Source organism: Dipodomys merriami, unplaced genomic scaffold, assembly GCF_024711535.1.
Source record: "Dipodomys merriami isolate MVZ:Mamm:240054 unplaced genomic scaffold, mDipMer1.0.p SCAF_107, whole genome shotgun sequence".
NCBI classification, from domain to species: Eukaryota; Metazoa; Chordata; class Mammalia; order Rodentia; family Heteromyidae; genus Dipodomys; species Dipodomys merriami.
The window spans coordinates 548,531-560,051 of record NW_027202349.1 but is presented as its reverse complement, the minus strand read 5'-3'; positions in this window follow the sequence as shown (position 1 = coordinate 560,051).

Here is an 11,521-nt window from a genome sequence, read left to right as displayed (position 1 = left end):
AGGATGAAGGGAAGGGTGAGGGTTAGGGTTAGGGTTAGGATTACACTGAGGTGTAGGGTTATTGTTAGGTTGAGTGTGAGGGTGAGTGTTTCAGTTACAGAAGGTTTAGTGTTAGTGTTAAGTTGAAGATTGGGGTTCGAGTTCGGGTTCGGATGAGGTTTAGGTTGTGGGTGTGGGTGAGGTTTAGGTTTATTGTGAAGGTTATTGTGACGGTAAGGGTTACGGTGAGGGTGACGGTTAGGGTTAGGGTTAGGCTTAGGGTGAGGGTAAGGGTTAGGGTTAGGGATAGGGTGAGGGTTAGGGTGACAGGTTGGCTTAGCTTTAGGGTGAGGCTTAGGGTTAGTGTGAGAGTTAAGGTTAGGGATAGGGTTAGGGTTAGGTGCACGGTCAGGGTTAGCATGAGGGTGAGGATTAGGGTTAGAGTAAGGGTTAGGGTGAGGGTGAGGGTTAGGGTTAGGTTTAGGGTGAGGTTAGGGTTAGGGTTAGGGTGAGGGTGAGGATGAGGTTTAGGGTTAAGTTTAGTGTTAGGGTGAGATTTAGTTTGGTTTAAAGTTAGGGTGTGTGATAGGATGAGGGTGAGGTTTAGGGTTAGGGTTACGGTGAGGTTTAGGGTGAGGGTGAGGTTTATGGTTAGGGTGAGAAGAAGGATGAGGGTTAGGGTTAGGGTTAGGCTGAGGGGTAGGGTTAGGGTGAGGGTGAGGGTTTCAGTTAGGTAAAGGTTAGGGTAAAGTTTAGGGTGAGTTTTAGGGTGAGGGTTCTGGTGAGGGTGAGGTTTAGGGTGTGGGTGAGGGTTAGGGTTAGGTGAAGGTTAGGGTGATGGTAAGGGTTAGCTTGAGGGTGACAGGGCTACGGTAAGGGTTAGAGTGAGGGTAAGGGTTAGGTTTAGGAATAGGGTAAGGGCTAGGTTGAGGGGTTCGTTTAAGGTTAGGTTGAGTGTTAGGGTTAGTGTGAGAGTTACCGTTAGGTATACTGTTAGGTTTAGAGTGAGGGAAAGTGTTAGGGTGAGGGTGAGGGTGAGGGTTAGGGTTAGGGTTAGTGTTAGGATGAGGGTAAGTGTTAGGATGAAGGTTTGGTTTAGCGTTAGGTTAAGAGTTAGGGTGAGGGTGAGGGTTAGGGTTAGGTTTAGGGTGAGGTTTAGGCTTAGGGTTAGGGTTTAGGTGAGGGTGCCGTTAATGGTTATGCTGAGGGTTAGGGTGAGGGTGAGGGTTACGGCAGGGTGAGGAATAATGGTAGGTTTAGGGTTAGGATGAGGCTTAGGCTGACGGGTAGGTTTAGGGTTAGGGTGATGGAAAGGTTTAGTGTGATTGTTAGGGTTAGGGTTAGGGTTAATGTTAGGGTGAGGGTAAAGGTTAAGGTGAAGTTTAGGGTTAGCATTCGGTTTAGAATGAGGGTTAGGGTGAGGGTTAGGGTTAGGGTTATGGTGAGTGTGAGGGTTAGGGTTAAGGTTAGGAAGAGGGTTAGGCTTAGGCTTAGGTTGAGGTTGAGTGTGAAGGTGAGTTTTAAGGATAGGGTTAGGTTAAGGTAGATGGTGAGGCTGAGGATTAGGGTTAGGGTTTGGGTGATGGTTAGGTTTAGAATGAGGTATAGTTTTAGGGTTTGGTTTACGGTTAGGCTGAGTGTGATGGTGAGGTTTAGGTTTAGGTTTAGGGTTAGGTTTAGACTGAGGGTGAGGTTAAGTTTTAGGATTGTTTTAGGGTTAGTTTTAGGCTTCTGGTGAGGGTGAGGGTTAGGGTTAGGGTGAGGGTTAGGATTTTGGTGAAGGTTAGGTTTAGGGTGATGTTGAGAGTGAGGGTGAGGGTTAGGGTGAGGGTGAGGGTGAGTGTGAATGAAGGTGTGGGTGAGGGTTATTTTTAGGGCTCGCGTGAGGGTTAGGGTGACTGTGAGGGTTAAGGTGAGTGTGAATGTTAGGGATAGGGTTAGGGTGATGGTAATTGTTAAGGTGAGGTGACGGTTAGGGTTACGGTTAGGGTTAGGGTTAGGGTTAGGTTGAGGGTAAGGGTTAGCGTGAGGGTGAGGGTGGGGGTTAGGGTTAAATTACTGTTAGGTTTGGGATGAGGGTTAGGATGAATGTTAGGCTTAGGGTTAGGCTAAGGGTTAGGGTGAGGGTGAGGGTTAGTGTTAGGTTTAGGGTGAGGGTTAGGGTTAGGGTTTGAGTGAGTGTGAGGTTAATCTTTATGCTGAAGGTTAGGATGAGGGTGAGGGTTAGGGTGAGGTTTAGGGTTAGAGTGATTGGTAGGGTGAGAGTTAGAGTTAGGTTTAAGGTTAGGGTGAGGTTTAAGGTGAGGGTGAGGGTTAGGGTTAGTCTTCGAGTTACGGTGAGGTTTGGGGTGAGGGTTAGGTTGAGGGTGAGGGTTAGGTTTAGGGTGAGGGATATGGTTAGGGTGAGGGTTAGGGTTAGGGTGAGGTCTAGGTCGAGGGTGAGGTTGAGGGTGAAGGTTAGGGTTAGGGTAAGGGATAGGGTGAGGATTAGGTTTAGGTTTAGGGTTATGGTGAGGGTTAGGCTCAGTGATAGGGTTAGGGTTAGGGTTAGGATTAGGGTTAGGGTGAGGTTTAGGGTATCGTTAGGGTTAGGGTGATGGTGAGGGGTAGGGTGAGGTTGAGTGTTAGTGTGAGTGTGAGGTTGAGGGATGTGGTTATGATTAGTGTTAGGTTTATGGTTGGGCTGAGGGTGAGGGTGAGGTTTAGAGTTAGGGTTAGGTTAAGGGTTAGGGTTAGGTTGAGGATGAGGGTGAGGATTAGGTTTAGGAATAGTGTTAGGGTTCTGGTTAGGCTTAGGGTGAGGATGAAGGTAAGGTTGACGGTTAGGTTTAGGATGAGCATTAGGTTTAGGGTGATGTATAGGGTTAGGTTTAGTGTTATGTTGAGGGTGCGGGTTAGGGTGAGGGTCAGGGTGAGGGTTAGGATTTCAGTTATTGTTAGGGTTAGGGTGAGGTTTAGGTTTAAGGTGACGGTGAGGGCTCAGGTGAGGGTGAGGGTTAGTGTTAGGTTTAGGGTGATGGTTAGGGTTAGGTTTTGGTTGAGGGTGAGGTTAATCTTTGTGCTGAGGGTTTGGGTGAGGGTGAGTGTTAGGGTTAGGTTTAGGGTGAGGGTTAGAGTTAGGGTTAGGATTTTGGTGAGGGTGAGGGTAATGGTTAGGGTGAGGTATAGGGTGAGGGTTAGGGTAAGGGTTAGGGTTATGGTGAGGGTTAGGTTTAGGGTTAGGGTTAGGGTTAGGGTAATGGTGAGGGTTAGGATTAGGGTTAGGGTGAGGGTTAGGGTGAGGTTTTGGTTGAGGTTGAGTGTTAGGGTTATGGTGAGGGTTAGGGTTAGGTTGAGGGTTAGGGTTAGGTTGAGGGTTAGGGTGAGGTCTAGGCCGAAGGTTAGGGTTAGGGTTAGGGATTTCGTGAAGATTTGGGTTAGGGTTAGGTTTAGGGTGGGGGTTAGGCTGAGGGGTAGTTTTAGGGTTTGGGTGAGGGAGAGGTTTAGTGTGAGAGTTAGGGTTAGGTTTGATATTAGGGTGAGAGTAAGAGTTAGGGTGAGGGTTAGGGTTAGGGTGAGGGTTAGGTTTAGGGTGAGGGTTAGCGTTAGCATTAGGGTTAGTATGAGGGTTAGGGTGAGTGTTAGGGTTTTGGTTAGGGTGAGGGTGAGGGCTAGCGTTAGGATTTGGGTGAAGGGTAGGGTTAGGGTGAGGGTGAGGGTGAGGTTGAGTGTTTCAGTTAGGTAAGTGTTAGTGTTAGTGTTAGGGTGAGGATTACGGTGAGGGTGAGGGTGAGAGTGAGGGTTAGGGTGTTGGTGATGGTTAGGGTTAGGGTAAGGGTTAGGGTTATGGTGAGGGTTATGGTGAGGGTTAGGGTTAGGTTTAGGATTAGGGTGAGGTTTAGGGTGAGGGTGAGGGTTAAGATTAGGGTTAAGGTGAGGGTGAGACTGAGGGTTAGGGTGTTGGTGATGGTTAGGGTTAGGGTAAGGGTTAGGGTTATGGTGAGGGTTATGGTGAGGGTTAGGGTTAGGTTTAGGGTTAGGGTGAGTTTTAGGGTGAGGGTGAGGGTTACGATTAGGGTTAGGGTGAGTGTTAGGGTGAAGTTTTGGTTGAGGGTGAGGGTTAGTGATAGGGTGAGGGTTAGGGTTAGGTTGAGGGTTAGGGTTACGGTTTGGGTTAGAGTGAGTGTTAGGCTGAGGGGTAGGTTTAGGGTTTGGGTGAGGGATAGGTTTAGTGTGAGAGTTAGGGTTAGGTTTAATATTAGGGTGAGAGTAAGAGTTAGGGTGAGGGTTAGGTTTAGGTTGAGGGTTACGGTTAGCATTGGGGTTAGGATGAGGGTTAGGGGGAGTGTTAGGGTTAGGGTTAGAATGAGGCTGAGGGCTAGTGTTAGGATTTGGGTGACGGGTAGGTTACGGTGAGAGTGAGGGTGAGCTTGAGTATTTCAGTTAGGTAAGGGTTAGTGTTAGTGTTAGGGTGAGGATTAAGGTGAGGGTGAGGGTGAGAGTGAAGGTTAGGGTGTGGGTGATGGTTAGGGTAAGGGTGAAGTTCAGGGTGACGGTAATGGTTAGTGTGAGGGTGTCGGTTAGGGTTTCATTTATTGTGAGGGTTAGGGTTAGGGTTAGGGATAGGGTAAGGGTTAGAGTGAGGGGTTGGGTTAGGGTTAGGGTGAGGGTTATGGTTAGTGTGAGAGTTAAGGTTAGGGATTGGGTTAGGGTTAGGGTGAGGATAAGGGTTAGGGTGAGGGTGAGGTTGAGGATTAGGGTAAGGGTTAGTGTTAGGGTAAGGGTGAGGGTTAGGATGAGGGTTAGGTTTAGGTTTAGGGTAAGGTTTAGGGTGAGGGTTAGGTTTAGGGTTAGGGTTTGGTTGAGTGTGAGGGTAATCTTTATGCTGACGATTAGGGTGATTTTGAGGATTAGGGTTAGGTTTAGGGTTAGGATGAGGGTTAGGGGGAGAGTTAGTGTTAGGTTTAAGGTTAGGGTGAGGGTTAGGGTGAGGGTGAGGTTTAGGGTTAGCGTTAGCATTAGGCTCAGAGTGAGGGTTAGGATGAGGGTTAGGTTTAGGTTTAGGGTGAGGGTTAGGGTGAGGGTTAGGGTGAGTGTGACTGTTAGGGTTAAGGTGAGAGATAGGGTAAGGGTGAGGGTTATGGTTAGGGTTGGGGTGAGTTCTAGGTTGAGAGTGAGGGTGAGGGTTAGGGTTAGGGATAGGGTGAGGATTAATTTTAAGGTTAGGTTTAGGGTGAAGGTTAGGCTGAGGGTAGGGTAAGGGTTAAGGTGAGGGATAGATTTAGTGTGAGGTTTATGTTTAAGGTTAGGGTTAGGGTTAATGTTAGGGTGAGCGTAAGAGTTAGGGTGAGGGTTAAGGTTAGGGTTAGGGTTCGCATTAGTGTTATAATGAGTGTTAGGGTGAGGGTTACCTTTAGGGTTAGGGTTAGGGTGTGGGTGAGGGTTAGGTTTAAGTTAAGGGATAGCATTAGGCTTAGGGTTAGGGTGAGGTTTAGGTTTAGGGTTACGGTTAGGGTGAGGGTGAAGTTTAGGTTTAGGTTTAGTGATAGGGTTAGGGTTAGGCTTAGGGTCAGGGTGAGGGTGAGGGTTAGAATTAGGGTGAGGTTTATGGTGACAGTGAGGATTAGGGTAAGTGTGAGGGTTAGGGTTACATTTAGGGTGGGGGTGAGGGTTAGGGTTAGTGTGAGGGTGAGGTTTAGGGTTAGGGTAAGGGTTAAGTGAGGTTTAGGGTTAGTGTGAGTGTTAGGCTGAGGTGTAGGTTTTGGGTGAGGGATAGGTTTAGTGTGAGTGTTGGGGTTAGGTTTAATGTTAGGGTGAGGGTAAGAGTTAGTGTGAGGGTTAGGGTTAGGGTGAGAATTAGGGTTAGCATTAGGGTTAGGATGAGGGTTAGTGTGAGGGTGAGGGTTAGAGTTAGGGTTAAGTTGAGGGTGAGGGTTAGGTTTAGGGTTGGGTGAGGGTGAGGGTGAGGGTTAGGTTTAGGATTATTTTTATTGTTAGGGTTAGGCTTTTGGTGAGGGTGAAGGTAAGGTTGAGGGTTAGGCTTAGGGTGAGCACTAGGGTTAGGGTGAGGGATAGGGTTATGTTTAGGGTTAGGGTGACGGTGATGTTTAGGGTTAGGGTTATGGTGAGGGTGAGGGTTAGGTTTAGGATTAGTATTATTGTTAGGGTTATGCTAAGGATGAGGGTGAGGGTGAGGGTTAGGGTTAGGGTAAGTGTGAGGATTATGGTTAGGGTTAGGGTGAGGGTGCTGGTTAGGATCAGGATTAGGTTTAGGGTTAGTGTGAGGGCGAGGGTTAGGGTTAGTGTTAGGTGAGGGTTAGAGTTAGGGTTAGGGTTAGGGTGAGGGTGAGGCTTAGGTTTAATGTGATGTTTAGTGTGAGGGTGAGGATTAGGGTTAGAGTGAGGGTTCGGGTGAGGGTGAACATTAGGGTGTTGGTGAGGTTTAGGGTTAGGGTGAGGGTTAGGGTGACAGTGAGTGTTAGGTTGAGGGTGAGGTTTAAATTAGGGTTAGGGTGAGGGTTAAGTTTCAGGTTAGGGATAGGATTAGGGTGAGGGTGAGGGTTAGGTGAGGCTTACAGCTAGGGTGAGGGTTAGGGTTAGGGATAGGGTTAGGGTCATGGTTAGGTTTAGGCTTAGTGTTAGGGTTAGGATTAGGGTGAGGGTGATGGTGAGGGTTAGATTTCGGATTAGTGTTAGGGTTAATGTTAGTCTTATGGTGAGTGTGAGGGTTCGGGTGAGGGTTAGGGTTAGTGTGAGGGTTAGGGTTAGGTTTAGGGTGATTGTTAGGGTGAGGGTTAGTGTTAGGGTTAGGGAAAGGTTTAGGGTGAGAGTACTGGTTAATGTTATGAATAGGGTTAGGGTGAGGGTTAAGGTGAGGGTGAGGGTTAGGTTTAGCGTTAGCGTTAGGGTTAGGGTGAGTGTGAAAGTTAGGGTTAGGTTTTGGGTTAGGGTGAGGGTTAGGATTAGCTTTTGATTTAGGGTTACGTTTAGAATGAGGGTGAGTGTGAGGGTGAGGTGTAGGTTTAGGATTAGGGTAAGGGTTATCTTTAGGGTTAGGGAGAGGGTGAGGGTTAGGGTTAGTGTTTGCATTAGGGTGACGTTGAGAGTTAGGGTTAGGTTTGGGGTTAGGGTTAGGGCTAGGGTTAGGTTTAGGGTTAAGGTGAGGTTGAGGTTGAGGGTTATGGTGAGGGTGAGGGTTAGGGCATGTGTTATGGTCAGGTTTCGGGTAAGGCTTAGGGTGACAGTGAAGGTTAGCGTTAGGGTTAAGTTTATGGTGAAGGTGAGGGTTACCTTTAGCTTTACCATGCGTGTTAGTGTTAGTGTTAGGGTTAGGTTCAGGCTTAGGGTGAGGTTGAGGGTAAGAGTGAGTGTGAGGGTGAGGGTGAGGGTTAGGGCATCGGTTATGGTCAGGTTTCCGGTAAGGGTTAGGGTGACAGTGAAAGTTAGGGTTAGGGTTAGGGTTAGGGTGATTATTAGGGTGAGGGTTAGGTTTAGGGTTAGGTTTAGGTTGAGGATAAGTGTTAGGGGGAGGTTTAGGGTGAGGGTTAGTGTTTGCATTAGGGTTAGGTTGAGTGTTAGGGTGAGTGTTAGGGTTAGTGTTAGGGTGAGGGTGAGGTTGAGGGTTAGAATTAGGGTGAGGTTTAATGTGACAGTGAGGATTAGGGTAAGTGTGAGGGTTAGGGTTAGATTTAGGGTGAGGGTGAGGGTTAGGGTTAGGGTTAGGCTGAGTTGTAGGTTTAGGGTTTGGGTGAGGGATAGGTTTAGTGTGAGAGTTAGGGTTAGGTTTAATGTTAGGGTGAGGGTAAGAGTTAGTGTGAGGGTTAGGGTTAGGGTGAGAATTAGGGTTAGCATTAGGGTTAGGATGAGGGTTAGGGTGAGGGTGAGGGTTAGAGTTAGGGTTAGGTTGAGGGTGAGGGTTAGGGTTAGGGTTGGGTGGGGTGAGGGTGAGGGTTAGGTTTAGCATTATTTTCGTTGTTAGGGTTAGGCTTTTGGTGAGGGTGAAGGTGAGGGTGAGGGTGTGGGTTAGGTTTAGGATTAGGGTGAGGGTAAGGGTTAGGTTCAGGGATAGGTTGAGTGTAAAAGTTAAGGTGAGTGTGAGGTTTGAGCTGAGGTTGAGGGTTAGGGTGTGGCTGAGGGTTAGAGTTAGGGTTAGGGTTAGGGTTAGGGTTAGGATTAGGGTTAGGGTTAGGGTGAGCATTAGGGTTACATTTACGGTGAGGTTTAGGGATAGGGCTAGGTTTAGGGTGATGGTGAGGTTGAGGGTTAGGATTAGGGTTAGGATTAGAGTTATTGTGAGGGTGAGGCTGAGGGTTACCGTTAGGTTTAGGGTTAGGTTTAGGGTTAGGGTGAGGATAAGGGTTAGGGTGAGGGTAAGGTTTTGTGTGAGGATTAGGGTTAAGGTTAGGGTTAGGGTGAGGAAAACAGTTAGGGTGAGGGTTAGGGTGAGGGTTAGGGTTTAGTTTAGGATTAGTTTTAGGGTTAGTGTTAGGGTTTGGGTGGCAGGTAAGGTGAGGTTTAGGTTACGGTGAGGGTGAGGGTTAGGGTTAGGATTAGGGTTAGGGTTAGGGTGAGGGTTTGGGTTAGGGTTAGGGTGAGGGTGAGGGTGAGGGTGAGGCTTAGGGTTAGGTTTAGCGTTGGGGTGAGGGTTAGGGTTAGGGTGAGGCTTAGGGAAATGGTTAGGTTTAGGGTGAGAGCGAGGGTGCGTGTTAGGGTTAGGGTTACCCTTTGGTTGAGGGTGAGGGTGAAAGTGAGTTTTAGGGTGAGGGTGAGGTTTAGATTTAGGGTTAGGGATAGGGTTAGGGTGAGGGTTAGGGTGAGAGTTAGTGTTAGGATTAGGTTTAAGGTGAGGGTTATGGTTAGTGTGAGGGTTAGGGATAGGGATAGGGTTAGGTTTAAGATTAGGGTGTGGGTTAGGATTAGGTTAAGGGTTAGGGTTAGGGTTAGGGTTATTTTTAGGGTTAGGGTTATGGTGAGGGTGATGGTGAGAGTGAGAGTTACGTTTATGGTTAACTTTAGGGTTAGAATGAGGGTGAAGGTTAGGGTTATGGTTCGATTAGGGTTAGGTTTAGGGTTAGACTGAGTGTGTGGGTGAGGGTGAGGGTTAGGGTTAGGGTTATGGTTAGGGATAGGTTTAGGTTTAGTGTTAGGGTTATTTTTAGGGTTAGAGTGAGGGTGAGGGTTAGGGTGAGGGTGAGAGATAGGTTTAGGTTTAGGGTTAGGGTTAGGCTGAGAGTGAGATTGAGGGTGAGGGTGAGGTTAGGGTTTGTGTGATGTTTAGGTTGAGGTTGAGGGTCAGAGTGTGTGTGCGGCTTTGAGTGAGGGTGAGGGTTAGATTGTGGTTGAGGATTAGGGTGAGGGTGAAGCTTAGGGTGAGAGTAAGGGTTAACGTGAGGTTTAGGGTGAGGGTCAGGGTTAGGGTTAGCATTAGGGTTAGGGTTAGTGTTAGGGTTAACATTAGGGTGAGGGTTAGGCTTAGGGTTAGATGTAGGGTCAATGTCAGGGCGAAGGATAGGGCTAGGATTAGGGTTATGGTTAGGTTTTGGCTAATTGTGAGGGTGAGGGTGAGCGTTAGGATTAGGTTTTGGTTTAGGGTTAGGGTTAGGATGAGGGTGAGGGTTAGGGTGAGGGTGAGGTTTAGGTTTAGGTTTAGGGCAAGGGTTAGCTTTAGGATTAGGGAGAGGGTTAGAGTGAGGATTAGGGTTTGTGTTAGGGTTAGGGTGAGGTTGAGACTTAGGGTTAGATTTGGGTTTAGGTTTAGGGTTAGGGTGAGGGTTAGGGCTAAGGTTAGGGTGAGGGTGAGTTTTAGGCTGAGGGTGAGGGTTACCGTTAGTGTTACCCTAAGGGTTATGGTTAGGGTGAGGGTTAGGGTTAGGGTTAGGGTGAGGTTTATGCTGAGGTTGACTGTGATTGGGAAGGTTAGGTTTAGGATTAGGGTTAGGGTCAGGCTTATGGTGAGGGTGAGGGAGAGGGTGAGGGTTAGGTTTAGTTTTAGGTTGAGGGTTAGGGTTAGGGTTAGGGTGATGGTTAGGTTTAGGGTGATGTTTACGGTGAGGGTGACGATTAGGGTGTGGGTGATGTTTAGGGTTCGGGTAAGGGTTAGGGTGACGGTGTAGGTTAGGGTTAGGGATAGAATTAGGGTTAGGTTGAGTGTTAGTGTGAGGGTTAGCTGTAGGGTTAGGTTTAGGTTGAGGGTAAGGGTTAGGGTGAGGGTAAGGGTTAGGGTGAGGGTTAGCGTTATGGTTAGGGTGACGTTTAGGGTGACTGCTAGGGTTAGTCTTAGGGTTAGCATGAGGGTGAGGGTTAGAGTTAATGTGAGGTTAAAGGATAGGGTTGCTTTAGGGTAAGGGTGAGTTTGAGGGTTTGGACGAGGGTTAGGGTTATTTTTAGGGTGAGGGTGAGAATGTGGGTTAGGGTTAGGATTAGGGTTAGGGTTAGGGTTATGCTGAGGGTGAGGGTAAGTGTGAAGTTGAAGGTGACAGGGTTAGAGTGAGGGTTATGCTTAGGTTTAGTGTTAGGGTGAGGGTTAGGGTTAGGGTAAGAGTGAGAGTAAGGGTTAGGGTGAGGGTAAGGTTTTTTTGTGAGGGTTAGGGTTAAGATTAGGGTAAGGGTGAGGAAAAGGGTTAGCGTGAGGTTTAGGGTGAGAGTTAGGGTTTGGCTTAGGATTAGTTTTAAAGTTAGCATTAGGTTTAGCGTGCTGGTTAGTGTGAGGGTTAGAGTTAGTCTTAGGGTGAGGGTGAGGGTTAGGGTTAGGTTTAGGGTTAGGTTTAGGGTTAGGGTGAGGTTTAGGGTTAGGGTTCGTGTTAGGGTTAGGGTGAGTATGAGTATGAGAGTGTGGGTTAGGGTTAGGGTTAGGGTGAGGGTGAGGGTTAGGTTTAGGATTAGGGTTTGGGTTAGGATTAGGCTTAGGGTGAATTTGAGTGTTACGGTTAGGGTTAGGGTGATGGTTAGCGTTTGTGAGAAGGTTAGGGTTAGGTTTAGGTTGAGGTTTAGTGTGAGGGTGAGGGTGAGGGTGAGATTTAGGGTTAGGGTTAGGGTGAGGTTTAGTGTTAGTGTGATGTTTAGGGTGAGGGTGAAGGTTAGGGTGAGTGAGGGTTTGGGTGAGGGTGAGGGTGAGGGTGTTTGTGAGGGTTAGGTTTAGGGTGAGAGTTAGGTTTAGCGTGACGGTGAGGATTAGGGTTAGGGTGAGGGTTAAGGATAAAGTTAGGGTTAGGGTGAGGGTTAAGGATAAAGTTAGGGTTAGGGTGAGGCAGAAGTTGAGGGATAGGCTTAGCGTTAGTCTTAGGTTTATGGTGAGGGTTAGGGTGACGGTGAGGGTTACGGTTATGATGAGGGTGAGAGTTAGGTTTAGGGTTAGGTTTAGGGTGAGGTTTAGGGTTATGGTTAGGTTTAGGATGAGGTTTAGGCTGAGGAGTAGGCTTAGGTGTAGGGTGAGGGTTAGGGTTAGTGTGAGGGTTAGGGTTAGGATTAGGGTTAATATTAGGGTGAGGGTTAGTGTTAGGGTAACGTTTAGGGTTAGAGTTAGGGTTCTGGTAGTGTTAGGGTTAGGGTGAGGTTAAGGGTGAGG